The 27,349-nt window shown below is 43.6% G+C and overlaps 1 protein-coding gene and 1 long non-coding RNA gene across 3 annotated transcripts in view; one reads left to right on the forward strand and one right to left on the reverse strand.

Moving 5' to 3' along the window:
- Positions 1-27,349, reverse strand: part of LOC126458602 (brain-specific angiogenesis inhibitor 1-associated protein 2-like) — a 911,857-nt gene that overhangs the window by 101,556 nt on the left and 782,952 nt on the right. The window lies entirely within an intron of this gene.
- LOC126458603 (uncharacterized) lies at positions 924-10,436 on the forward strand. Its single transcript, XR_007585667.1, has 2 exons — positions 924-1,074; positions 10,093-10,436. It is a non-coding gene; the product is annotated as an uncharacterized LOC126458603 (long non-coding RNA).

Raw genomic sequence — 27,349 nt, forward strand, 5'->3', positions numbered from 1 at the left:
TTTTCTAACCTACCTGCCCGATTATGGGACTGACATTCCACGCTCTGACCCATAGAACGCGAGTTTTCTTTCTCCTGAGGACAACTTCTTCCTGCGTAGTCCCCGGCCGGAGATCCGAATGGGGGACTATTTTACGTCCGGAATATTTTACCCAAGAGGACGCCATCATCATTTATCCATACAGTAAAGCTGCATGTCCTCTGGAAAAACTACGGCTGTAGTTTCCTCTTGCTTTCAGCCGTTCGCAGTACCAGCACTGCAAGGCCGTTTTGGTTAATGTTACAACGCCAGATCAGTCAATGATCCAGACTGTCGCCCCTGCAACTACTGAAAAGTCTGCTGCCTCTCTTCAGGAACCACACGTTTGTCTTGCCTCTCAACAGATACCCCTCCGTTGTGGTTGTACCTACGGTACGGCTATCTGTATCACTGATGCACACAAGACTTCCCACCAATGGCAAGGTCTATGGTTCATGGGGGGGGGGGGGGTTGCTGTTGTTATGAGTGTTTAATGCTACTGTGTTGTTATCTGCAGGATGAGAGCAACGGTGGCGTGGCTCGTGGGGAGCTGCTTGCTGGCGCAGGCAGCCGCCTTCCACCAGCACGCTGCGGTCTGGCAGAGCTGGCTGCCGACGCTGCCCGAGGTCGTGGAGCGGTCGTACGGCCGGTGGACGTGCGCGGAGCCGGCCTACGTGGACAGGGTGGTGCGCCTGGAGGTGCCCGGGCAGCCGCTGATCGTGTGCGCGCTGGACGCGGCCACGGCCGAGCAGTGGGCGCTGGCCGACTCCTTCGTGCTGGCCGCGACGGACGGCGGCCGCCTCCGCTGCCGCTTCTGCCGGAGCCGCTGGGTGCCGCCCCCGCTGCGGTCGCAGCTGCCGCCGCCCCCGCAGCCGGAGGGGCAGTGCCGCCTGCGGCCGCGCGCCGCCCCCGCCGCGGACCCCGCTGCCGGGCTGCTGCCCCACCGCCGCCTGGACGGCGTAGCCTGCCACCGCGCCTACACCATGGGCTGCCAGGACGGCTTCCGCTGGTGCCACGGCTCCTGCTGCCGCCACGACTCCTTCTTCTACTATCCCGGTGGGTCGCCTCCTCCTCGCCTCTCGTTATCACACCGTAGTTCGAGGACTATTTTCTCCTGTGTCCGATTAGTCTCGAAATTAGATCCACATGTAAGGTGAAATTTCCTGGCAGATTAAAACTGTGTGCCCGACCGAGACTCGAACTCGGGACCTTTGCCTTTCGCGGGCAAGTGCTCTACCAACTGAGCTACCCAAGCACGACTCACGCCCGGTCCTCACAGCCTTACTTCTGCCAGTATCTCGTCTCCTACCTTCCAAATTTTACAGAAGCTCTCCTGCGAACCTTGCAGAACTAGCTATGTCTCCGCAGTATCCTTTCTTTCAGGAATGCTAGTTCTGCAAGGTTCGCAGGAGAACTTCAGTAAAGTTTGGAAGGTAGGAGACGAGTTACTGGCGGAAGTAAGGCTGTGAGGACCGGGCGTGAGTCGTGCTTCGGTAGCTCAGATGGTAGAGCACTTGCCCGCGAAAGGCAAAGGTCCCGAGTTCGAGTCTCGGTCCGGCACACAGTTTTAATCTGCCAGGAAGTTTCATATCAGCGCACATTCCGCTGCAGAGTGAAAATCTCATTCTCGGCACATGTAAGGTGTCAGGCAAATCCAACACCTTCCATGAAAACCCTGACATGATAAGCGAATCCGGTAGTATGTCACATAGCTCCGAATAAATCGTGACATTAAATTAACCAAAGTAATACGATCAAAGAGTGAGCAAATGGAATACCACAGACTAACACAAGAATGCCTAAATGCATGTCATACCTTCCCACCGTGAGATAGACGCAGTTCCGATGGAAGAAACGAGAACAGAAGCCGAGAGCAGAACCGTGTTAAGCTAGAAGGCCCTGCGATAAGGGATGGACACCCACGTCGCCAGCTGATCGCCAGGACCACCCCCCAGCCCATGTTAAAAGCTAGAGCCCTCCAGAAGAACAGTATAGACCTTATGATAACACTAAAAGGGCCACACCAGCTGCAAGTTTTAGCGTGAGACTTTTTCGCGTCTCTGTTACGTTGCAAACGTTAAAAACATTGCCCCACCACGAAAAGTATAACTTTCTCATTGGATAGACAGAATTTTTGTAGGCGGAGCTCAAGGTTAACATTGAGACACTGATTGGTCAGTTGAAAACACAGCCAGATAGCTTTTTTTTAAACCAACTTAGGTAAATTGTAGTAAGGAGAAGTTAGGAGAGAGTTGCTTGCGAGACGGCGAGATGTGTGGAGCTGCGCCGCCCGCCGCCCCCTGACGCTCCCTAAACACCGACAAGGTAATGAACGCACGTGATGCCGCATTTTTGAGCGCATAAGGCTTCACTCAGAAGTGCAGAAGTCTCATCTGTTACATCCCTTTTTTACGTAATACAAGTGTCGATCGTCAATTAAAGCTCATGGGTGTTCACATTTGCTACTTGAAGTAAAAATCTGAAACGCGATGATTTTTCTGTTATATAATTATTGAAAAGCCACATCAGCCACTGTAATTTACGACAAGTTAGATAAGTAATTAAAGATGATTGAGGGTCGCTGTAGACCATTTTGATAGTTTTCTCTTTTGTGAAACTTAATTTAAACCCATATTATAGATGTGATATGGCATAGGTCATCCTTCGATCCATTGTAGAACTTGGAAAGCCATTCAGGGAATATTCCTTCACATTTTTGTTGAACGCAGTTGGTTTTTATCATCCTGTATTAAAATATTTCCTTTTATCAATAGTGCAATTTATAAACAATGTTTTGTGATTAGAATAAAATTTCCAATGGTAAACTTAACCGCCTTTTTCGACGTTATTTTACCAGCTAACTAAAAATAGGAATGCCTTGAACCCCTTCCACTAAATTTAGTTAGTATTAAGATTATTTTACAGCGAGTGCAGTGGAGCTGACGCTGAAATCATTAAGTATTTGATTAGATTATCGCTAGTCTCACTGAACTCTTCTGAACTCTACATGTCATGTGTGGTCTGGCATCTCCTTACCAGCAACAGGTCCCAGGTTCAAACTAGTCAATTCCCTAAAAAACATGCTCAGAGCGTCGATGCGCGAAAGTGGTAGGGAGACACGACTTACAACAAACAGACACCACGCAGAATGTTAGACACAGTGAAAACCCGTTTAAGCTTTGCTCAGATTTGTTGTGAACCTTCTGCAGTATACCCGTCGATCGCGTCACGTCGGAGCAAGCACATAAACATGTGCGCCATACTCCGCAAGCCACCTAATGGACTGCTCTGGAGGATGCTTCTGGTACCACTAAGTCCCCCCCTACCCTGTACCACTCGTGAATGGCGCGTGGGGAGAACGATCGTCGGTAGGCCTCTGTATTTTGAATGTAATTTATCGAATTCTCTCATAGTCGTCATTAGGCGGGATGTATGTGGGAGGAAGTAATATGGTTCAAATGGCTCTGAGCACTATGGGACTTAACATCTGTGGTGCTCAGTCCCCTAGAACTTAGAACTACTTAAACCTAACTAACCTAAGGACATCACACACATCCATGCCCGAGGCAGGATTCGACCCTGCGGGAAGTAATATGTTTTCCAACTTTTCCCGAACAGTGCTCTCACAAAATTCCAATAATAAACCTCTCAGTGACGCTCAACGCCTCTCTCGTAACGTCTGCCAGAGGAATTTGTTGAGCATCTCGGTAACACTCTCGCGCCGACTAAACGATCCCATGAAGAGACGCACGACTTTCCGTTGGCTCTTCTCTATTTCTTCTGTCAGTCCTACCTGGTAAGGATCACATATTAATGAACAACATTCAACAATCGATCGAACAAGAGCCTTATAAGCCACTTCCTTCGTGGATGAGTCACATTTCCTTAAGATTCTAGGCGCTACAGTCTGGAACCGCGCGACCGCTACGGTCGCAGGTTCGAATCCTGCCACGGGCATGGATGTGTGTGATGTCCTTAGGTTAGTTAGGTTGAAGTAGTTCTAAGTTGTAGGGGACTGATGACCTCAGATGTCCCATAGTGCTCAGAGCAATTTTTTTCTGTATCCGATCAGTCTCGACATTAAACCCACTGTTAAAATCCGGTGAAGCTTTGCGCAGATTTATTATGAACCTTCTACAGTATACCCTTCGATCGCGAGTACATAAGCATCTACACCATATTACGCAACCCGCCTAATGCAGTGCACTGGCGGTGGTTCTAGTACCACTGAGTACCCCCTATCCTTTATCACACGTGAATGGCGCGTGAGAAGACTGGCTGTAGTTTATCGAATTTTCTCATAGTGGTCGTTACGGGAGATGTGTGTGGAAGAAAGTAACATACTGCCCGATTTTTCACGGAAATTGCTCTCTCGAAATTTCAATAGTAAACCTCTCCGTGATGCTCAACGCCTCTTTTGTAACGTCTGCCAGGGAAGTTTGTTGAGCATTTCGGTAACACTCTCGCGTCGACTAAACCATCCCGTGGAGAAATGCACCACTTAACGTTGGATCTTCTGTATTTCTTCTGTCAATCCTACCTGATAAGGATCACATATTAATGAACAACACTCGCGAATCGATCGAACAAGCGCCTTATAAGCCACTTCATTCGTGACAAAAAACAGATTTCAGAGTACTTGACGGCTCAACACAAAAGTTTTGTCTCAAGTACAGATAGTGTTGAGGATCAGTAGACAAAGTTCAGAACCATCGTACAATATGCATTAGATGAGTATGAGCCAAGCAACATCGTAAGAGATGGAAAAGAGCCACCGTGGTACAACAACCGAGTTAGAAAACTGCTGCGGAAGCAAAGGCTACTTCACAGCAAACATAAACATAGCCAAAGCCTTTCAGACAAACAAAAATTACGCGAAGCGAAATGTAGTGTGAGAAGGGCTATGCGAGAGGCGTTCAATGAATTCGAAAGTAAAGTTCTATGTACTGACTTGGCAGAAAATCCTAAAAATTTTTGGTCTTATGTCAAAACGGTAGGTGGACCAAAACAGAATGTCCAGACACTCTATGACCAAAATGGTTCTGAAACAGTGGATGACAGACTAAAGGCCAAAATACTAAATGTCTTTTTCCAAAGCTGTTTCACAAAGGAAGACTGCACTGTAGTTCCTTCTCTAGATTGTCGTACGGATGATAAAATGGTAGATATCGAAATAGACGACAGAGGGATAGAAAAACAATTAAAATCGCTCAAAAGAGGAAAGGCCGCTGGACCTGATGGGATACCAGTTCGATTTTACACAGAGTACGCGAAGGAACTTGCCCCTCTTCTTGCAGCGGTGTACCGTAGGTCTCTAGAAGAGCGTAGCGTTCCAAAGGATTGGAAAAGGGCACAGGTCATCCCCGTTTTCAAGAAGGGACGTCGAAAAGATGTGCAGAACTACAGACCTATATCTCTAACGTCTATCAGTTGTAGAATTTTGGAACACGTATTATGTTCGAATGTAATCACTTTTGCGGAGACTAGAAATCTACTCTGTAGGAATCAGCATGGGTTTCGAAAAAGATGATCGTGTGAAACCCGGCTCGCGGGCGTTGTCGTGCAATAAGCACAGTCCTCTCGTGAGCATCCCCTTCGTTTTCAATGCTCCTTTTCGGGCCTCACAATATTGTTGTGCATTGATGGTCTCCCCTTGAGGCATAAACTCGACCAAAAGTATCCCTTTAAGCGTCCCAATACGGTGAAGCCATAATTTTTTTGCCCGAAACTGTAGTTTTGAATTTTTTTGGCAGATGGGAAATCAGTGTGACTCTACTGTGTCGGCTGTGTTTTCGTCTCAGGCGTGTATTGAGCCACTCACGTTTCATCTCTAGTCACAAGAGAGCTAAGAAAATCGGCAGCTTCCAATTCAGGTCGCTCAAGAAACTCGCGAGTGCTCTTGATCCTATTTTTCTTGTACTACACTGTCAGCTTTTTTGGGACCAATCTTGCGCACAGTTTCCGGTATCCTAGCGTTTCTGTGCCTCGTTTTGAACATTTGTTTTACTTCGACGAAACTCCCGACACCATTTAAAAACATTCGACTTGTTGATAACGCCTTAGCCGTAAACCGTTTGATTCGCGAAAAAAATTCGGTAGGTGTTATTCCTTACGCGAGTTGGAAGCGGATTACACCGAGTCGCTCGCACTTGGCGGGATTCCGACATATTTCACGCAACTGGACACTACAACTAGCGATGCTCGCTCTGGCTAGGAGATCACTCCATCACTCGATGTTGCCATCCCTCAAAAAAAAAAAAAAAAAAAAGTCCGTTATAGTGACACTACACTTACTTTCTGAATATGCCTCGTATACATTAAAACTTTTATGCCGTTAGTCACCGTCAAAGGTAAAAATCCAGCAGCAAACATGCATTGTCAAACATAAAATTCTTCATAGAACATCTCATGTTGGCGTGTTATGCACTCAAACCTCAGTTGTAAACTCAAGGCAGCCGCTTTCACCTACCAAAGGTAGTATTTTCCTGCAACCTATGTGACATAAGCAACGATGCTACTTGTTACAAAATCTGTGAAAATTATGTGTAAAATCCTAGTAAATTCTACAAAGCATTTGTTGCCACTTGTACATCCATTTATAATGTCCAACTGAAAAGCATGAAATCTAACGCCCTAAAAGTTGGTTGCTGCTTCCCAAAGATCCATCGCTTAAGTGGTCCCATAAATGCCTCTTGGATACTTCTGTCTTCTCATTTAACACGATGACGCATTCCTTTCTTGAAGTAAGAAAATTTCCATTTCCTCCAAATTAGACAACAACCACTCTTTATTCCCAAAGTGCAATACCCTCATGCTGTCTGTGATGTTACCCAACTAATGCCGTTGACTGTTGAGATGCTTCGCTACTGTCGATGAGCTATTTTATTTATTATTATGCTCGTTAAATCTTACTTTAAAGTTTCTTCCCGTTCGCCCAACGTACTTAATTTCACAATTATGACACTTTATTTCATAAACTCCCCCTATCCCCATCCAGTACTCACCTGTGTCAATATTGTGATTCAGCCTTTTCTCTATTTTGTTCTCCGTCTTGAAGGCAGTTTTCACCCCTTTGTTGATAAGTAGCTTCGCCATTTTACGTAGTTCCTCAGTATTGCATTACACTATATTTCTATGGGCCTTTTTCGTTTTGTTGGTTTCTGAGCCCTACCACTGTGCTTTTAGGCTATAATACGCCAACAAGAGATGTTCTGAGAAGAAGTCTACGTTTGACAATGCACGTCTGCTGCTGGATTTTTTGCAAATGCCTAGCAGCACAGAAGCTATAATGCATTTGTACTACAGGGTGATATAAATACTTTGATAGTGGTTAGTACATGTCATGTTGCGATTAATTGATCGGTTCCCTATAGCGTCTGATAATGGGATAAGTAGTCCCGAAACATGCTGTGCAAAAAGTATCACACATTTGACAACTGGTGGCGTAATATTGTCAGTACCCATTCATGAGATAGTTGTAAAGTGGCTTCAGTTTACGAAGCATCTCCGTAGTACTCACGTATTGATGGAGCCTACCGGTAACAAATCTAGCAGCGCGCTTCTGAATTACTTCGATGTCTTCCTTCAATCCGGCCTGGTGGGGATCTCAAATACTCCAGCGGTACTCTGGGTCGTAATAGTGTTTTATATGTCATCTCCTTTACGGATGAACCACACTTTCCTAAATTTCTCCCAATAAAACGAAGTTGACCAATCACCTTCCCTGTTACCGTCCTTATGTGCTCGTACCATTTTACGTCGCTTTGAAGTGTTACGCGTGGATATTTAATGGACGTGGCTGTCTCAGGCAGCCCACTACCAATGCTGTATTTGAACGTTACTAGATTGTTTCTCCTACTCATATGCCTTAACTTACATGTCTGCTGACATTTAGAGCAAGTTGCCGTTCATCACGCCAGCTAGAAATTTTGTCTCTGTCGTCTCGTATTCTCCTACAGTCACTCAACGACAACACGTTCCCTCACATCGGAGCACCATCAGCAAACAGTCGCAGATTACTGCTCGCGCTATCCGTCTGATTGTATATGTATACAGCGGATAGGAACAGTCCTGTCACACATCCCGGGGGCACTTCTGACGATACTCGCCACTCTTCGTCTACTATGTGCCCCCAAGTTTGACAGAATGCTGCCGCTGCTTGTGATAATTTGTTTCCTATCTCCTGATGTTAAGGTTGTAACTAAACTAAGTTTTGCTACTCATTACTTTCGTTTCTTTTTGGTTTATCCTCAATGTATTTCTTTCAACATGCTGGCCGGGGTGGCCGAGCGGTTCTAGGCGCTACAGTCTGGAACCGCGTGACCGCTGCGGTCGCAGGTTCGAATCCTGCCTCGAGCGTGGATGTGCGTGATGTCCTTAGGTTAGTTAGGTTTAAGTAGTTCTAAGTTTTAGGGGACTGATGACCTCAGAAGTTAAGTCCCATAGTGCTCAGAGCCATTTGAACCATTCTTTCAACGTGCCCGTAATTCTTGTTCACTTTCGCTCAGGATTTCATTATCATCAGTGAGTCTTATTACTAATATCATCTCACCCTTAAACGCAGACATGAACCTTTCTTTTATGCCATTGCTTCTTCGATACAGAGGTCGAACAATATGTGCCTTATGCCCTTTTAAATGGGAGCACTTCTTTCTAGGACTTCCTTTCTTATTGTTCCCTTTTTGTTCTTTTACACGTTTTTTATCCAAATGTCCTTATAACCTACACACATTTTCAGGGAGTTTCAAACATCTTGCAGCCTTTTACTTTATGTGCTATTTCTAGGTCGACAAATGTAAATTTTCTTTTGAGTCTTCTGAAGTGTTCCCGCCGTTACCAAACTCAACGTCAGAAGTGACTCTCTGCTGCCTGCATCTTTCCTAAAGCGAAACTGATAATCATCTAGCAAATCATTTTCTTTCTTTCTTTATTCTGGCTGATGTGCGATAATTCTGGCACACATCTGCTCTTGCAATCTTCCGAATTATGTGAACGAGTAAACTTGAAAGTCTATGTGAGTATATTGAAAACTAGAACACTTGTCTGCTTAAGGTCCTCGGAAATCAGTAGGTTGTGTCCCCTGAAAGTATGATACTGTGCAATATGACGCACTATTTATTTTTAAGTAATACAATACCTTCACAAGTTGATCAAAGCGTCCATTTGTTCAGCCACGTCAACGATTTTTGTGTTGACCTTGCATAAAAGTTACATCCTTTAACAGCATTTGGAAAAATGAATAGCAAGAATGTTTAGCTACGATCTTAAGCTATATAATTATATGACTGTCGAATTTATTATTTTGCCAATAACAGGCGATAAAAAGGCATAGAAAGTTTCATAAAGTACAATTTTCGGACACGTAAGGACTGAAGTAAGACGTTGTCACCCCAAAAGAGCATGCGATTGTCGACTGTCCGGCCGTACGCCTTGATTTATTAAAATTTCATCGATATTTATTTTACTTTTATTAATTATAGATTAATTACAGTTTTTAGTAGTCTGTTCTTGCCATTTATATTTCACTCTTTGTGATCCTAAAATACCTTATTTAAAAATGTTTACGATTTTTGGAATAAAGAGATGTCAGTGAAAACAATGTTTTCCCACGTGTCAATTTAAAACAATGTTGTGTGAATCAAAGTATTGATCTGATGCCTCATAAAAGCTTGTGTGCCAGTTAGGTACTCATTTATTCAATATTTATTCGAAGAATTCCCCAGGTGAATCACGACACTGTATATTGTGTAACATGATTCCGCAGGAAGATACGTGGTGTGGAAAAATCTAGTACGGCATTTCTTTTTCAAAGCCAGTAATGCTAGTGGCCATTCGCTAGTCTACAGAGACAATGATCAACTTCCACTCATGTTTCTTATTGTATGAAGTAGAAAGCTACTGGAGTTGCAATAAAGCTACTTGACTTTGAAATATGCTGTCAAATTTATGAGATACAATTGAGATGCGGTAAAAGGGTACATTAAGGCCTAAAATATCCGTTAATCCATTTAGTATAGAGTTTTGACTACTGTAAAATCATTAGGTCGACTACTGACGCTATGTTTTTTGTTGCAGACTTGCAGCCGCAGGAGAGGGTTACTAGTCCACACCGCTCACAAACAAACAACCTTGTGAATTTCGGCGTGCGGGGTGTGGTTGCAAGTGGTCCCATCGACTGGACGAAGATATTGGATGGGACGTTTGTCATCATCGAGTAATAACGCGTCAAGAAGCGGGAAGTGGCGGTGGTGAATGAAACATTGTTTCTGACAGATCTCCAGTGCTTTCTAATGAATTGCAGAATAGCTGCTGGATACTTATAGTACAGGACTGATGTGATATATTCTCTGTTAAATCAAGAGAGTCGGAAACAGTGCCGAGTATCCAAATCTCAACAAATAAAACGGCATACTGACTGAGCTCTCTTTCCGTATATGTAACCCCACCATCTATGTTATATTAAAACTGGAGAGTAAGTCAAACGGAATTCTTAAATATTTCCAAAAAAAGTGAGACAAAGTTCAGTATTATTACATAACTTTGATTTAATTTTCACCCATGTGTTCAATATAGGTCATCTATCGCTTACAATCATGAAGTACTGCCTCAAAAATTTACTTACGTTTCCTGCGAAGCTGTACACGCCCCGATTCGAACGTAACGTCTGCTATGACGCCTCTTGACAGCCGAAGTATACGCAACTAGGTGGGGTCATGAATAAGTGAGTACAGATGAGGAAGATTGTATTTAACAAGCGAAGACGTCAACATTCACAACTTTTGTGTATGTTATGTGGGACTTTCCACTTCGTCACTGCAGAATGAAACACTTATATAACAAGTTTCTAATATTTATATAAGGACCATTGTTTTGTGAGACAAGAAAGGGCGTTCAATCCTTCTAACTGAATTCCTTAATGCACACGCTTTCATCTGTTTCTGAATGAAATTTGAATGTTTCGTCTGGAGTTGATTATCGATACCTGTGATGGCTACACATAGAGGGTAGTGATACGTGGCTAATGGTGGTGGTGGTGGTGGTGGTGGTGGTGGTGGTGGTGGTAGTGGTAGTGGTTGTAGTAATGGTTATGGTGATAGGGAAAGACCGAAACTCTGTCGAGAACATAGATGTTCTGGGCTTCTCAGTTTGTATTAAAAGCATTTCTGAGTCCTTGTAAATACTATCATAATTTTATATAGCATTTATCGATTTAACTCCTTTTTGGGGCACAAGCATTATTAATGATCATGTAGTATGGGAAGATCATGTAGCATGGGAAGATCTTTCCGTTGATCAAATAAAATTTTAGATTTTCTGCTCGGACTAGTAATTTTTGTCCAGTACATCTTACATTTTACAAGGTGGCAGACCAGAAACAAGGTTATGAATTGACATGGGCGTTAAATGTATGTTGTGTCAACAGTATCAATTTCCTGTCTGTAACCAGCCCTTCATTGAAATTACTCAGCCGCGCGGAGTGGCCGCGTGGTTCGAGACTCCATGTCACGGATTGCGCGGCCCCTCCCGTCGGAGGTTCCAGTCCTGCCTCGGGCATGGGTGTGTGTGTCGTTCTTAGCATAAGTTAGTTTAAGTACTGTGTAAATCTAGGGACCTATGACCGCAGCAGTTTGGTCCCTTAGGAATTCAAACACATTTGAACATTTGAGTATTACTCATGTAGCGCCAGCATAGACTTCACTATGAGCGCACTGAATGAGATACTCGGTATTTTTAGATGTGAAATCCGAGAAGTGAGTACGAAAAAAAGGTCATATACGATTTTGCTTGTCGGTGATTTTCGTGTCTGGAAATAAAAGGCAAGTGCAATGTTTAAATCCTACAAGGTATAATACAGTGACCTTTCATCCGCTTGTGGGGCAGCGGGTGGAATAATTGTTAATGTTCCTATTATTTATTTAATGCTGTTGTTTGCCGTTCTCAACACTGGCTCTCTAACTACAATATTGGTAACCAGAAAGTGATTAGCAAAACGTGAAGCCTGTAATTAGAATTCCTAGTGCCCACTTCAGCTGAGAAATACATTTCTAGCTACAGCTTATAGCACTGAGGAATTAGGAGATTGTCTGGGATTCATAATCAAAAACCATTCTCTCTAAAATGTTCACTATATTCTGAAAGTCACAGACCAAAAGAATCCACACAATCCAACTACCAGAGCAGTTCAGAATCTAATGCGCTGATGCAACTATAACTGTTCAAATTAAATGTTTAAGTGAGTGCTCGCCATAATTTGATGATAATGTTCATCAAACGCCACGCTAATAATGGTAGAATGTCTGTCCTGCGGCGGCACGTGAAAATACGACACACGCAAACTAAAGATAGATTATTAACGTCATACCAAAATTAACACTTCACTCGAAAACGATTTCGTGGTTACGCGTATCCCGAGTAACTTATTACTGCATCCGAGGCTGTTTATATCAACGATACCGACGCGACGCGACTTACATATAAAGCCGCGGTGTGGACGGCTAAGGGAACGCCTGATCAAATCTGTTCTCCCGACTAGCCACTGGGCTAGTAATGTACCACTTTAAGTTATCGAATAAATCATTGCTTCCTTTGCTGATGGCCGATGAAGCTTTCAGTTTAATTGTGCAATCAGCACACAAGTAAATAATCATAATAAAAGTCTGACGTGGCTAAGTCAAATATTTTGGGCGAGAGAATTAGTTTAATTAGACTACACGCAGTAGGCGAGTTCTGAACTTGCTCTTTGGAGATATGCTATAGCTATAGTTTTATAGTTATTCTGTTGAAACTTCTCACATTTTTATGATTATAGCGGATCTCCCTTCTACTTAAATTTAAACATCCTAGCTTTATTTATTCGCCTACTTAATCTAGCTTGCTTCCCTAATTTCTAAGACAAAAACCAGAAAATCATGAATTTCAACTAAAATTTTAATTTGGGAGATCCAGAATACTGTTTCTACTAAATTATTATGCAAAAGGAATCGAAGTATAAATTTTTAAGTTTCTAGCTCTTTTCTGTTGTGCCAATGATTTCTACAGAAAAACGTCCAAATTTCGAAAATGGTTAAAGTTATTGAACTGGTATTCAACACATATTGATTTAGTATTAGTCCTGACATGCTAGAAACGTTTCAGGTTATTTACTTGATTTTTAAAGTATTGCGCAACATTTATGACGTCAGAGCTAGTTACAGCGGATTGGTTGGCACACAATGGAAAGACTGATGTGAATTTTATAAGGCGTGTGTAGGCTGCTTTCCTACACGCTGACGACATAATACAGTGGGTTAACGCTTGATAAGCAGAAAAAAACTATTTTCGTTCCATAAAGATGTAATGGTTTTTAACTGACGAAGCAGAGGACTGTTTATAATTATCTTTGAAACTACTATCGAACTTTGAGACTTTTGCTAAATGAAACACTTTCTGCTATCACGTTCTGTAATTTCTTTGTCTTGTGTATGTATCCCACACTTTATACTGTACGTTAACAGCGGCAGAAATCGACTATCTTTTGCCTATGGTAGATGGTCTGCATCTCAATTCACTCAAAGGTGAAGATCTACACAGTATAGACAAACTAAAACTAGGTCGGAAAATGTCTACAGTAAGAGTGGTGCAGGGTTGACCCTTGTGAACGAACATCACAAAAGACGTTGGAAATGACCCTGGTTAATGCAGCGCTGTGTTCGATTTATCAGACTGCGAGACACGCGTAGCAAGTATGCCTGAGGGATAGCAACAATAGCGTTTTCGTGTTCTGTTACAGCTCTTCCAGTGTCTGAGAATTATTTGAGTGCATTTGACTTACCAGTTTACTCAACAGGTAAAAATCATAGGGTGCAAGATCAGGCGACCGAGACAGCCAGGAGGCGGCTCTGCGTCTGCTGATTGTTCCCTCCTGACGGAACACTCCATACGGTCGTGACAAGGTTGACAGGATGGCTTCGTTTTGTTGAAAATATCCATACAGTCGCTGATCTTCTGTGAATTGAACCACATATTGTAATATTGCTACAAGAATTTGCTATGCTGAAATCGGGTGCTAATAGTAGAATAAAAGCGGGTTAAAAGCTGTGAGCTGTCTGGGGAGAAGTTAACCGTGCATTACTGTGCAACTGTTTCACCAGGTAACTAGTCTAGGTTTACCACATTACCAATCAAACTAACATTGATTATAATCTTTTACAGTCATACAACAACCGGTAATATATCTATATATAAAAAGGAGAATGTAAATAAAAAGAAAGGAATCAGTTTATATTTGGAAATTTATTTTAAGATTGTTCATTGAAATTTCAGCATATTATACGTGAGTTATAACTGAGCTGGTGCCTTGTTTAAGGATTGTAAAAATGTGAGATTTTAATCTTTCGGAACACATCAAATATGGAGCCAAGATTGGGAGACTGCATACAACACTGCATTCACAAAACAACACCCAAAGAACGTTGAAACATAAGCAAGAAGAAATTAACCACAACCAACAGATTCAGTTTTCACCCAAAGAAATTACGTTCGTAACACAATCCTCTCCGTCATGTAATTACCACACACTGGTATACTAAATTCATATTAACTCTTTGTGAAATCTTCCCAAAAAGAATAGCTGAAGGCTACTTTGATGATTACACCACATGCTCCACGTGGTCAACTTGGTTTACAGAAAGCGTATAACTCCACAGTAATTTTGATAATTAAAATAAATTCGATCGAAAAGCAATTGACAAAAGAAAAACCTTGAACTGGTTACTAACGTCTTACTATTAACCTGATGGGTCAAACAGTTATATAAGCACGTGGTACTGGTCTCGCAAAGTACACTCCACGTGGGTTGAACATAAAGAAAAGCATAAAGAAAAGTTGCTATATTGTAAAATATTGTCAAGACGAGACGTTATAATCACACAAGCATTCACATTTAAGATTGATGAACTTAGTTAGAGTTACTGATCAACACGTGGTTCCACTTTACTCACAAAGTAATGACAAAGCAACTACCGCAAAATAATCTGAACTTCACACGAGAATTACACTCTGCTGCAATTTAAGATAGCATTAGACATTTTAGAGCTAAATCTGAGATCAAGGTATTAAGTTTTCAGTTAGGCTGAACTTAAGAAATCCATTGTCCTACGGACTTAGCAGACACGCGCTTAGCCGGAGATCTTACCACTTCAGACGCTCGCCACGGTCCCACAGCAACTGCCTACTGCCGAGCGTGCTTCCTGAGGGTGGCTCACAAAGACAAAACAGAAGGGGCCAGGGGGGCAGCTTCCTATACCAACATGACAACGGACGGACAGAACCATACTAAGGATAGAAACCTCTCTGCTTTAAGAAAGCGTAGCTACCTGTTCCGACGTTGGTCCTACTGTTCTCTAGCAGACAGGCTTGTCTGCTACCCACAAGCATGCAACTACAAATACATTTGCTCATTCATACTCTCACACAGAAGGGAAGGGGGATGACAGTATATTATCATATACAGTATATAAAAGAAAGCGGATGTAGGTTCCGTATGAGACTGTGTGACATGAATTACATATAAACTGTGTTTTAAAGTGTAGTAGTGTGACAGATCGTTCTTGTTTATGTGTAAAAGTAACACGTTCCACTACTCAGTCTCCTCCCAGATAGTGAGAAACGCCACAGTAAATTTAGGAGAGGAATTTACTCCATAAATGACAACAGATTTAAGAAAAATGGCTCTGAGCACTATGGGACTCAACTGCTGAGGTCATTAGTCCCCTAGAACTTAGAACTAGTTAAACCTAACTAACCTAAGGACATCACACACATCCATGCCCGAGGCAGGATTCGAACCTGCGACCGTAGCGGTCTCGCGGTTCCAGACTGCAGCGCCAGAACCGCGCGGCCACTTTGGCCGGCACAACAGATTTAAGAAATTAAACATGAAAGGAATCCAACAGAGACCTTTCAATATTGATTAAGCAGTTAATGGACATACGGGTTATCATTAACAGTTTGGTGAAAGAATCGTGTTATTGTGTGGACACCAGACACTGCAACGGCTCTTCAAATTACTGCTGGAAATCTCCTGAAGCATAATGGCGGGCGTTCTACGAGTTTACATCCCCTGACAGGCTGAACCAGGCCTCATCTGACGAAATGGGACCCAAACGTCCTGATTCCACTTCACTCAGAAAACATGGGGCGACGTGAAAGTTCGCCTGGGTGCTTAAACTCACGCATAACAGTGAATTCGTAAGGATGCAGATACTTCGCCTTTTTGACAATGTTTTGACACTACGATATCTCAATTCCCACTAGTAGAGAAGAAGGATGTTGAAATTTCGTCGGACTTCGTTCCTGGCTTTCCTTCCTTACCGCAGTGTTTCCTGCTGTTCGAACTCTTTTTTCCGATAGTTGTGGTTTTCATTCTCTACAGAGCCCGTTTCTCGCTCTTTTACCACTAAGCTTTGCGTTGGAGATTTCTATGGAGGTTTTACCACAACTCTCGCACGGAGAGTTCGGAACACGTTTCCCACGAACTGTATTTCGAGTAACACTCTACAGTGATCATGCGCTGTTCTCTAATGAGCACCAATTTATGATGCATCCAACTCGTCTCTGAACACGTCTGCCCCTCTCACTGACTCAAACGTAACGACACAGCGAAGTACTCGCGACAGAGAATGCGGGAAATGAGCATGCCCAGACGTATGACAGCAACCGGCTGGTGCATCGAAATCACGGTTTCCATTATTTTCTATGGTTGGCAGTTCTCCTGTCCTTTAACAAGGATTATTTACGTTTCCGTCTGATAAATATTTTTCTGGTCAGTTTCATTTTTCTACCCTGTATACTAACATGATGTTATACCCCACCGTATTTTATGAAAGCTTTTATAAAACTCTTTTACGCTCCGGTGGCTAAAAAACATTTTCGTTGTTTGCAGGTTGTAAATCCACCAAATGTCGTACATTACCTCTAGAGCGACGAAATAAAGTAAAATAGAACACTTACATAAAAGCACGTGTATACACACACAGATACAGTATATGTATGTGTTAGGCAACAACCTATATCTCTACGCATGTGGCTTTCCAACTCGACGCCAGCGAAGATGACTATTGTCAGCCTGTAATAAACTTTGCAAACGGGTAAGCGGAATTGCACTGAATGACTGAGACAAGCCTCTGTAATAGGCTACTTTTAACCTCCATGTCTTACCAGATAAATACCAAAGGACAATTACACAGAGCTAATTACAACACAGACAAAATGTAGTACAGTACACAATAGCTTATCACTAGAGCACAATATGGAATCACTTCCCTCTATGTATCATATTTTCACAGTAAAACAGAGAACTCCTATACTCTATGGCCTCGCCACACAATTCAGGAATTCACCTGACGAAACTCGTCTCTGTACGTCCATCTTTTCAGTGATGGTTGCGGGACTCAGCTGTTCGCTACAGGATGTCAGATCAAACACCTTTCAACCGTCAAAGTTTCCAAATTATTTTATTTGGCTACCAGTTTCGGCGATTTACTACGTCATCTTCAGGCCTCTAAACGACGCTCGATTCCGGTCAAAATAGGGGTCAGCATTCGAATACTGGTATCTGTAAACTTCTGCTTGCTGTAGCGATCACTTCAACCGTCAACTGATAATGGTTGATGGTTTGTTTCCTCCGCCAGTTTAGGTTGAAAAATACGGAACTTGTTGTGGAACATCGTCAAATATTCCTGCTTCAGCTCCTATAGTTACATGAAGTCTGATATGTTGCGGCGCTATACGTCGTCTTCAAAATGGCATCTGGAATGTGTTCCAAACACAGAACTGTTACTGAGGTTATTTTGGCGGAAAACCGAAGCACCACATATCTTCGTAGGCGCTTGGGGAACATGTCAGGAGACCTGCCAGTGAACAAAAGCACTGTGAGTCGTTGGGCGAGACGTCTGTAATCACCGCTAAAAGGTCGCTGAAACTTGTCCCACCTCAGGAACTGGAAGAAACGATTTTAGCGTGTTCTTCACCACAAAACAGCAAAAGATCTTCTCCTTCAACATAACAACCCAAGCCTCACACAAATTTGCGGACCCGAGAGGAGCTGACAAAATTTCATTGGACTTTTCTTCAGGCTCTCCCAGTAAGATGGCGTAATGCCGTCGCATTGAACGGTGATTATGTTGAAAAATAGGTTTTGTAGCAAAAAGACTGAGGAATAATGCGTTGTATTGGGATTCCGAATAAAACGAACCTGTTTTCAGAAAAAAAGTGTTGCATTACTGATTGAACACCACTCGTACATGTACATCTATATACATACACCGCAAGCCACCCTACGGTGGGTGGCGGAGGGTATCACATACCACTAGTAGTCATTTCGTATCCCGTTCTATACGCAAACACAGCGAGGGAAAAATGATTGTGTACAAGCATCCCTATGAGCCCTAATTTCTCTGATCTTATCTTCGTGGTCCATACGCGAAATGTATGTTGGCAGCACAGAATCGAACTCTAAATTTCTGCAATTGTGCCTCTAATCTTCCGACTAGTTTGATGTGGCCCGTCATGAATTCCTCTCCTGTGCCAACCTCTTCATTCCAGAGTAGCACTTGCAACCTACGTCCTCAATTACTTGCTGGACGTATTCCAATCTCTGTCTTCCTCTACAGCTTATGCCCTCTACAGCTCCCTCTACTACCACGGAAGTCATTCTCTAATGTCTTAACTGATGTCCTATCATTCTGTCACTTCTCCTTGTCAATGTTTTCGACATATTCCTTTCCTCTCCGATTCTGCGCAGAACCTCCTCATTTCTTACCTTATCATCCCATCTAATTTTCAACATTAGTCTGTAGCACCACATCGCAAATGCTTCGACTCTCTTCTGTTCCGGTTTTCCCACAATCCACGTTTCACTACCATGCAATGCTGTGCTCAATGATCGAGTCTACCGGTAACAAATATTGTAGTATACCTCTGAATTGCTTCTCTGCTTTCCTTTACTCCGACCTGTTGGGGATCTCACACCTCACGCAGTACTAAAGAATGGGTCGCACTAGCGTTCTATACGTCGTCTGCTTCATAGATGAGCTACGCTTTCCCAAAATTCTCCCAATAAAACGAAGTCGAACATCTGCCTACCCGACTGTCAACCTGTCATGCTCGTTCCATTTCATATTGCTTTTTACGTTACGCCTAGATATTTAATCGATGTGCCTTCTCAACAGCACATTACTACTGTTGTATTCGAACGTTACAGGATTGTTTTTCCTACTCATTCACACTAACTTTCATTTTTCTACATTGACTCATTACACCACCTACAAATTCTATGTAAGTCATGGTCTACGGCGCCTTGCCACGGTTCGCGCGGCTCCCTCCCCCCCCCCCCCCCCAACCCGCCGCCCCCCCCCCATCCCCGTCGGAGGTTTGAGACCTCCCTCGGACATGTGATGTGTGTTGTCCTTAGCGTAAGTCATTTTAAGTTGTATTAAGAAGTGTGTAAGCCTAGGGGCCGATGGCTTCGGCAGTTTCGTCTCATAGAAATATACCACATTCTTCCTGTCCTCCACATCATTTACATAGTGTGATTCTTCTTAACGTTTAAAAACCTGCGAAGCGACGTAGACGACCCTGGAACAAGTAATTTGAAATAAGATACATGAGGTCGTAAATGTCGGGAAATACCTCGAAAGTGGAGGACAAATCTGGAACATGTGACGTCACTAGATGACGTACCTTGGTACACGTACAGCAGTTGAGGCTATCGGTGTCTCGTATATCATCGTCCCAACCACATGTGCGACTTTAGCTCAGGATTGGAGTCTTGAGTGTGGCAGGCAATAATTTTTTCATTGCGTTAGACAGTTGTGTGTTTACATTGAGGTTAGATTGATCATTTTATTTACCAGTCTCGCAGTCTCCGTTGGTTTATTGCAAAGCGCAGTACAACAGAAACCTACGTATTGCGTCATAAGTAAACGAGTATAAGCTTCCGAACTGCGTCGCTACCAATAAATGGCCTCTGTTTTTTTTACTAAATAATGTCTGTAAACAAAAAGAAGAAGGGACAAGAGGAAAGAAACACAAAATAAGGACAGCTTTTACTTAAAACTTCCTGGCATACTAAAACTATGTGCCCGAACGAGACTCGAATTCGGGACCTTTGCCTTTCGCGGGCAAGTGCTCTACCATCTGAGCTACCGAAGCACGACTCACGCCCGGCCTCACAGCTTTACTTCTGCCAGTATCTCGTCTCCTACCTTCCAAACTTTACAGAAGCTCTCCTGCGAACCTTGCAGAACTAGCACTCCTGAAAGAAAGGATACTGCGGAGACATGGCTTAGCCACAGCCTGGGGGATGTTTCCAGAATGAGATTTTCACTCTGCAGCGGAGTCTGCGTAGAGCACTTGCCCGCGAAAGACAAAGGTCCCGAGTTCGAGTCTCGGTCGAGCACACGGTTTTAATCTGCCAGGAAGTTTCATATCAGCGCACACTCCGCTGCAGAGTGGAAATCTCATTCTGGAGGTTTTACTTAGTTACAATGAGGACAATAATATCATAGCTTCTACATTTACAGCAGATCACATTTACAACATGTGTTCCAAATTTGAACCGTTTACTCGAATGCAAATACTGCATAGTTCAGTCATCCCTTAATTCCCAAAGCCCAACCGCTGCACGTGCGGGGAGCTACATCATTTGGTGACATCATATGTTCAACATTTCTTATCCATTTCTGGGGTATTTACCGAGTGATTTAAAATGGAATGACCATATAAAATGAAACGTCAGTAAATCAGATGCCAGACTGAGATTCATTGGAAGAATCCTAAGGAAATGTAGTCCGAAAACAAAGGAAGTAGGTTACAGTACACCTGTCGGCCCACTGCTTGAATACTGCTCACCGGTGTGGGATCCGTACCAAATAGGGGTTGATAGAAGAGATAGAGAAGATCCAACGGAGGGCAGCGCGCTTCGTTACAGGATCATTTAGTAATCGCGAAAGCGTTACGGAGATGATAGATAAACTCCAGTGGAAGACTCTGCAGGAGAGACGCTCAGTAGCTCGGTACGGGCTTTTGTTGAAGTTTCGTGAACATACTTTCAGCGAGAAGTCAAGCAGTATATTGCTCCCTCCTACATATATCTCGCAAAGAGACCATGAGGATAAAATCAGGGAGACTAGAGCCCACACAGAAGCATACCGACAATCTTTCTTTCCACGAACAAGACGAGACTGGAATAGAAGGGAGAACCGATAGAGGTACTCAAGGTACCCTCCGCCACACACCATCAGGTGGCTTGAGGAGTATGGATGCAGATGTAGATGTAGAAAAGGAAAGTAGCACAAAATAAGGGCAGCTTTTACTTGGTTACTATGAGGATAATTGTTTCATAATTTCTACATTTACAACAGATCACATTTAGAATGCAAGCACTGCATGGTTCAGTCATCCCTTCACTCCCAAGCCCAACCGCGGCACGTGCCGGGAGGTATATCATTTGGTGACATGACATGTTCAACATTTCTTATCCATTTCTGGAGTATTTCCCGACATTTACGACTCCATGTGTCTTATATTAAATTACTTATCTCAGAGCCATGTACGTGACTTCCGAGGCTTTTAAACGTTGATAAGACTCACCCTGTATAATACAGCACACATTTTTATGAACTGCTGCGTGAACGGCCAGCGATGTAATAACAGTATCAGTTAAATTCATCTACATCTACATGGATACTCTGCAAATCACATTCAGGTGCCTGGCAGAGGATTTATCGAACTACCTTCATAATTCTCTGTTATTCCCATCTCGTACAGCGCGTGGAAAGAATGAACACCTATATCTTTCTGTACGAGCTCTGATTTCCCTTATTTTATCGTGGTGATCGTTCCTCCCTATGTAGGTCGGTGTCAACAAAATATTTTCGCATTCGGAGGAGAAGGTTGGTGATTGGAATTTCGTGAGAAGATACCGTCGCAACGAAAAACGACTTTCTTTTAATGATTTCAAGCCCAAATCTCGTATCATTTCTGTGACACTCTTTCACATATTTCACGATAATACAAAACGTGCTGCCTTTCTTTGAACTTTTTCGATGTACTGCGTCAGTCCTACCTGGTAAGGATCGCACACCGCGCAGCACTATTCTAAAAGAGGACGGACAAGCGTAGTGTAGGCAGTCTCCTTAGTAGGTCTGTTACATTTTGTAAGTGTCCTGCCAATAAAACGCAGTCTTTGGATAGCCTTCCCCACAACATTTTCTATGTGCTCCTTCCCATTGAAGCTGTTCGTAATTGTAATAGCTAGGTGTTTAGTTGAATTTACGGCTTTTTAGACTGATTTATCGTGTAACCGAAGTTTAACGAATTCCTTTTAGCACTCATGTGTATGACCTCACACTTTTCGTTACTTAGGGTCAACTGCCACTTTTCGTACCATTACGATCTTTCTTCTAAATAGTTTTGCAGTTAGTTTTGGTCTTGTGATGACTTTATTAGTCGATAAACGACAGCGTCATCTGCAAACAAACGAACACGGCTGCTCAGATTGTCTCCCAAATCGTTTATACAGGGTGTTACAAAAAGGTAAGGCCAAACTTTCAGGAAACATTCCTCACACAGAAAGAAAGAAAATATGTTATGTGGACATGTGTCCGGAAACGCTTACTTCCCATGTTAGAGCTCATTTTATTACTTCTCTTCAAATCACATTAATCATGGAATGGAAACACACAGCAACAGAACGTACCAGCGTGACTTCAAACACTTTGTTACAGGAAATGTTCAAAATGTCCTCCGTTAGCGAGGATACATGCATCCACCCTCCGTCGCATGGAATCCCTGATGCGCTGATGCAGCCCTGGAGAATGGCGTATTGTATCACAGCCGTCCACAATACGAGCACGAAGAGTCTCTACATTTGGTACCGGGGTTGCGTAGACAAGAGCTTTCAAATGCGCCCATAAATGAAAGTCAAGAGGGTTGAGGTCAGGAGAGCGTGGAGGCCACGGAATTGGTCCGCCTCTACCAATCCATCGGTCACCGAATCTGAAATGTGCAGAAGCTCAATCGTGCATGAACCAAATGTTGTGTCATACTTGTAAAGGCAAATGTTCTAGCAGCACAGGTAGAGTATCCCGTATGAAATCGTGATAACGTGCTCCATTGAGCGTAGGTAGAAGAACATGGGGCGCAATCAAGACATCACCAACAATGCCTGCCCAAACGTTCACAGAAAATCTGTGTTGATGACGTGATTGCACAATTGCGTGCGGATTCTCGTCAGCCCACACATGTTGATTGTGAAAATTTACAATTCGATCACGTTGGAATGAAGCCTCATCCGTAAAAAGAACATTTGCACTGAAATGAGGATTGACACGTTGTTGGATGAACCATTCGCAGAAGTGTACCCGTGGAGGCCAATCAGCTGCTGATAGTGCCTGCACACGCTGTACATGGTACGGAAACAACTGGTTCTCCCGTGGCACTCTCCATATAGTGACGTGGTCAACGTTACCCTGTACAGCAGCAACTTCTCTGACGGTGACATTAGGGTTATCGTCAACTGCACGAAGAATTGCCTCGTCCACTGCAGGTGTCCTCGTCGTTCTAGGTCTTCCCCAGTCGCGAATCATAGGCTGGAATGTTCCGTGCTCCCTAAGACGACGATCAATTGCTTCGAACGTCTTCCTGTCGGGACACCTTCGTTCTGGAAATCTGTCTCGATACAAACGAACCGCGCCACGGCTATTGCCCCGTGCTAATCCATACATCAAATGGGCATCTGCCAACTCCGCATTTGTAAACATTGCACTGACTGCAAAACCACATTCGTGATGGATACTAACCTGTTGATGCTACGTACTGATGTGCTTGATGCTAGTATTGTAGAGCAATGAGTCGCATGTCAAGACAAGAACCGAAGTTAACATTACCTTCCTTCAATTGGGCCAATTGGCGGTGAATCGAGGCAGTACAGTACATACTGACGAAAGCAAAATGAGCTCTAACATGGAAATTAAGCGTTTCACATGTCCACATAACATCTTTTCTTTACTTGTGTGATTCCTGAAAGTTTGGCCGTACCTTTTTGTAACACCCTGTATAGATAAGGAACAGCAAAGGAGCAATAACACTACCTTGGGGAACGCCAGAAATCACCCAGTAAACACAACATGAGCCTAGGGTGAAAGCCTCGATACCCACAGTGTCTTGGTCGTGGCTGCCCGTTTCCAGCGCCGCCTTTATTCTCGGGAACGATCTCTTGGTGGGAGCACGCCCGCGGGCCGGCGCCATCCCCACTCAGCCCCGCCCCCTCCCGGCCTGTAATAAGAGCCGCAGACACAGACGTAGACGTGGACACACGCAACCACGCACGGCGCGGCTAGCCGCCAGGCCACACCGCCGCATGTTTATTCATGAGCGCTCGCGGCCCGGCGCCGGCAATTTCGCCTGCGCCTGCGGCTGTTCTGGCGGACCTGTTGGCTCTCCTCTGTATTCAGTCGCCACTCTCGCGGCATCCCACAGTGAACGCAATTCCCCGCACAGTTTCAAGAGTGTGCCAGACTGGCAGTGCGAGGACAGAAGAGGCGTTTCGTTATCGCCTTGCTCTTCCGGCGCCAGGCGAGACAGCGTAGTGACGCAATGAATACGTGTAGCCGCAGGCGCCTGTGTACCATGTGATCCTGTGACACTTACAAGGGAACCTCCCCATCGCACCCCCTCAGATTTAGTTATAAGTTGGCACAGTGGATAGGCCTTGAAAAACTGAACACAGATCAATCGAGAAAACAGGAAGAAGTTGTGTGGAACTATGAAAAAAAAAGCAAAATATACAAACTGAGTAGTCCATGCGCAAGGTAGGCAACATTAAGGAGAATGTGAGCTTACGAGCGACGTGGTCCCGTGGTTAGCGTGAGCTGCGGAACGAGAGGTCCTTGGTTCAAGTCTTCTCTCGAGTGAAAAGTTTAATTTTTTTTATTTTCAGACAATTATCAAAGTTCAGGCACTTACACATAATCAACTTCGCTCTCCAAAATTCCAGGACATGTTCAGATTTGCTTGGACATATGCAGGATTTGACGGTCTACACACGGAAACATTTGAAAACGTAAAAAACATATGTTTTGACAGAGCACAGGGAAAACTGTGAGCTGTGAAACTGTTGCATTCATTTGTTGCAGTTTATGTGACAAACTCTTATGTTTTCATCACTTTTTTGGGAGTGATTATCACATCCACAAGAAAACCTAAATCGGGCAAGGTAGAAGAATCTTTTTACCCATTCGCCTGGTGTGCAAGTTAGGTGAGTCGACAACATATTCCTGTCATGTGACGCACATGCCGTCACCAGTGTCGTAGAGAATATATCAGACGTATTTTCCTGTGGAGGAATCGGTTGACCTATGACCTTGCGATCAAATGTTTTCGGTTCCTGTTGGAGAGGTACGTCCTTTCGTCGCACGGTTTTGCGGTGCGGTCGCAAAACACAGACACTAAACTTATTACAGTGAACAGAGACGTCAATGAATGAACGGACAGATCGTAACTTTGCGAAAATAAAGAAAGTAAAATTTTCACTTTAGGGAAGACTCGAACCAAGGACCTCTCGTTCCGCAGCTGCTCACGCTAACCTCGGGACCACGGCGCTCGTAAGCTCACAATGTCCTTGATGTTGCCTAGCTTGCATATGGACTCTTCAGTTTGTATATTTTGCTTATTTTTTTCATAGTTCCACACAACTTCTTCCTGTTTTCTCGATTGATCTGTGTTCAGTTTTTCAAGGCCTATCCACTGTGTCAATTTATAACTAAATCTCAGAGGGGTGCGATGGGGAGGTTCCCTTGTTAGGTGTGTGGAGGGAAAGGTGACGGCGAAAAAAGAACAAACCTGAGATGTGGGCTGGCTGTTACAACGCAACAGTTCACATGGGAGTTGCAGCCGAACGTGTCCACTTCAGGCATACAATCGCACCAAAAAGTATTGGCACAGTGACATTTCAGTGGTTGTAGGCTAAACGAAACACATATACATATATATATCAGAACAGAACCCAGACACGTGCCACCTTAGGTTACATAGATTACAAATATGTCCAAATCACCTGTCCGTAAAGTAACATATAGTGTTATGAAAATAAACATCGCTCTTCTGCATCCAAAAAAGTATTGGCACACACTTATGAATCGGACAGTGTATTCGTTTTCTTCATTGATGCTCACCTTCTAATAGCTAGTGTGCATCGCATTAGCAGCTATAACAGCACGTAAACGCCTAGGAATGCTTTGTATTAAATTCCGGGTGTATCAGGGGTAATTTTCGACCATTCCTCCAGGAATGTTGCTGTAATGCGCAATAATGGTCAGCATGGGGCCGAAGAAGAAGGAACATTCAGTGGCGTTGCGTTAGAGAGTGGTGTTCCTCTATTCACAAGGTCGTTTTTACCGGACGGACGCCTTTTTCTGACTTGTGTGTCAAGATGAGCCCACCTCAATGGGGCTCTGAGGTGGTGTGAGAACCCTTCTGGGGGCATTGTACAGTAACCACTCCTGGGTTTTCATGGCGGTATGTTTTGGGTCGTTGTCTTGCTGGAAATGAAACACCCCAGTAAGACCCAATGTCTGTGCACTAGCGTATAAATTACCTCGCAAACGTCGGTGTATCGCATATGATCCATTGTACCATGGATTTGGACCCGGCGGAGGTTCGAGTCCTCCCTCGGGCATGGGTGTATGTGTTTGTCCTTAGGATAATTTAGGTTAAGTAGTGTGTAATCTTAGGGACTGATGACCTTAGCAGTTAAGTCCAATAATAATTGACACACATTTGAACATTTTTACCATGGATTACAGCTAGATTTCCAACGCCGGACTCCGTCATACAGCCCCAGACCATGATACCGCTCCCACCGTGTTTGATTGTGGGATGCATTATGTTTGATGTCGAGGTGCGTATTCGACTTGTGCCAAACTTTCTTTCGTGCATCAAATCCGAACACATTGAACTTCGATTCGTCGCTAAATATCACAGTGTTCCAAAACTCCATCGGTTTGCTGATGTAGTCCTTGGCAAACCGCAGGCGTTTCTGCCGGTTAATTTCCGATATGTGTGGCTTTTCCCTGGGAGAACGTCCATGCATGTCAGCCTCATTCAACACCTTTCGTATAGTTTGAACACTAACCGTCTTGTCGGACGTTGTCTGAACAACGTCAGCAATAGTTACTGCACTTGTAGCAGGTTCCTTCCGAGTTGTAAGCACTTCTCGGGTTGTAAGCACTTTTGGACGTCCAGAACGACATTTATTCACTGTTGTTCCAGTCTCTTTATATTTATGAATGAT

The sequence above is a fragment of the Schistocerca serialis genome, chromosome 2 (genome assembly GCF_023864345.2).
Source record: "Schistocerca serialis cubense isolate TAMUIC-IGC-003099 chromosome 2, iqSchSeri2.2, whole genome shotgun sequence".
Taxonomy (NCBI): domain Eukaryota; kingdom Metazoa; phylum Arthropoda; class Insecta; order Orthoptera; family Acrididae; genus Schistocerca; species Schistocerca serialis.